Raw genomic sequence first — 2,790 nt, forward strand, 5'->3', positions numbered from 1 at the left:
ACTTACTGCACTTAGACTTATTTCCTAAGGAAAACATGAGACTGACAACAAATTGATTCTAACGGTACTAAGGATTTATATTAAAGCAGAATTATGCACATGGAAATGAAACAAAAAATACAAGAAAAACCATTTGCATACCTAAGAGATTGATACCGTTATTGAGAGAAAAGAAATCGCTCAATACAATAATGCACATATACTTCTTTCCCTGAGATATGTATGTGTCTCTATTTGTATTGTGGTAATCATAAAATTATTAAATTGGTAATCACGCACATTCGGAATAAAAAGACCGCAGCACTAAAGTGTATATTGTACAAATAATTTATTAAAGAAGTATTTAACTTTTTACAAATATTCCTTTTCTTAAAGTTAAATATTTCGATTATTTAAGTAACGAATGTTGTCGATGTAGATAGATCGCTGCTGTCGATGTTGAAAAACTGTAGCGGGACGGTGTTCTCGGTACGGGCGTAAAAAGCCAATGTGTATCAGCGATGAGTGCGTGGCGAATTGTGGAAACGAATTGTGTCAGCTTCCCCGTTGTCCATTCCTTTTGTTGGTTGGGTTGGTGTAGAGGTTTGGTGAGTTAAATTGGTGTTGTGTTGCAGCCGCATCCTGTGGTGAATTGCGCTATTTTATTAGGATGCGCTAGTTTTACTGGGTAGAGAGGGTGGATGCTTAACTCATTTAAACAGTGACGAAGTTGTGTTAATAGATTTGTGGCGGGAACGAGCCGGAGACTTGCGACGTGCTAAACGTAATGTGCACATCTATGCCGACATCTCTGTGCAAATGGCGCACAAATTTACTGTAAAAGAAGTGCATGTTAAAATACGGAATCTTACACAAAAGTATAGGTTACTATGTATCCACATAACATTGTTAACATTATTAACTTTTGTTAAATTACAGAGAGGAAAAGAAAAAAGTTGGGCCCTCGGGGGGCAGCCCATCGCTGTGGAAACATTTTGATGCGGTCCATCAAATTATCGGACTGACAGCAGCCAATACTGCTGAAGTATTCGAATCATTTACTGTGGTAAGCTGAGTTTTACACGTTTATTATTAAAATAATTTTTTCTTTAAAACATACCGAATTCAACTTTTTCCGGATCACCGGAACCAATGTCGCGTGAACCGGTGTGTACGCCAGTAATGACATTGACGACATCAGCAGTGGGTAGTGGGTATCTACAAGTAAAAAGAGAAATTACATGGGCGAACTAATAAAAGTGGCAAAAGAACAAAACGAATTGCTGAAGACAGTGGAGGAGGACGGGAAAATATTGGGGTTGTTACTGCAATCGACCAACAAAGTAGTAATTTATAGGTATTATGAAAAATGTTTTAGAAAAAATGTGATAATGATAAAAATGAATTTAAACTGAATACTAATTAAAAAAAAAATGTTATAATGATAAAAATTAATTTAAACTGAATATTAATGTGATAATAAAATGGATTCAAACTAAATATTAATTTGGAAATGTATTGGAATACAAATAGCTACTGCGGTAAGTAAAGTGTTTTGTACCGTTTTGGAAACTCATTGCGATGGCATTCCTAATTGCTGTCGCTGTTGAATAATTTTCTCCTAATCTTGTTGTGTGATTGGGTTGATGTCTTGTTGCATCTTCTGCTGCGTCTTGAATCCAAGCTGAAGAAACTTCATCGTTCTCAATCTTTAGAAAATTGCGCAAAATGCAACACGCTTTAATTACAGTATTTACATTTTTAGGAGATACTTGCAAGTCTCTTCCAATTTTACGGAAGCGCGCTTTAAATTACCAAAAGCATTCTCGATCACTTGGCGACATTTGGACAGTCGATAGTTATAGAGCTGTTCTACTGGAGATTGATTAGCCACATATGGGTATGGTTTCATCATGTGGTGTGACAAAGGAAAGGCTGAGTCGCCAATAAGAAGCACAAGTACATTGATGCCTTCAATTGTTTGTTGGTTTGTTTGAAAATACCAGCGTGCTCATGGAAATGCTTAAGGGAGCTCCTTATACGTAAACTTTGATCTGCAAGTAGTAAAAAATATAAACACATGTGTATGAAAATCAATGTATGTAGTCACAAATTTACCTGTGATCACAACTAGCCAACAAAATGACCGAATACCATCCTTTATAGTTATAATAATCTATGGCTTCGTCTTTCTTGGGCTGAACTTCGATATGGCAACCATCTACAGCACCAAAGCATTGTGGAAATCCCACCATTTTGAATCCTTCTACAATTCCTTTTACTTCTTGAGGATGTGGGGGATATGCATTAATGCAATCTGCAAGACTATCGCAAACTGCATGGCAAAAATCCAACACAATTTCGCCAGCTGTGCTGCGCCCAATGCCAAACAAACTAGCAAAGGTTCTATACTCTGCTGCCGAACCCAATGAAAAGAGTGCAATAGCTACTCTTTTTTCAAGTGGGATACAGTGCCTCATGTTGCTATCCATTTTACTGATATGTTTACTTTTTCGCACAATTTTTTGAAAGCGCTTCTATCTACGCGAAAGTTTTCCTTAAACCTTGCTTCATCCATTGCAGGGATATCGTGCTCCCAAAATTTACCACTTTGGTACTTAAAATATACATTTTTTTATTTCAATCCCAAATTAAAATACCTATTTACTTACGAATTTCCAAACATTTCGTGTGTGTGGCTGAGCGATTGTAATCCCAGCTTTTAAGAATGTGTTACAATCAAGTATTGCTTTTACTTTCACTCTATTTTCTTTTAACTCATTTAGTAATAAACAGATTTTTTCATTAAAT

At 36.2% G+C, this 2,790-nt stretch overlaps 1 pseudogene; it reads right to left on the reverse strand.

The window, feature by feature from the left end:
- Positions 1-514: 514 nt before the first annotated feature.
- On the reverse strand, positions 515-2,234 carry LOC120770644 (annotated as a pseudogene).
- Positions 2,235-2,790: the final 556 nt, after the last annotated feature.

The sequence above is a fragment of the Bactrocera tryoni genome, chromosome 3 (genome assembly GCF_016617805.1).
Source record: "Bactrocera tryoni isolate S06 chromosome 3, CSIRO_BtryS06_freeze2, whole genome shotgun sequence".
NCBI classification, from domain to species: domain Eukaryota; kingdom Metazoa; phylum Arthropoda; class Insecta; order Diptera; family Tephritidae; genus Bactrocera; species Bactrocera tryoni.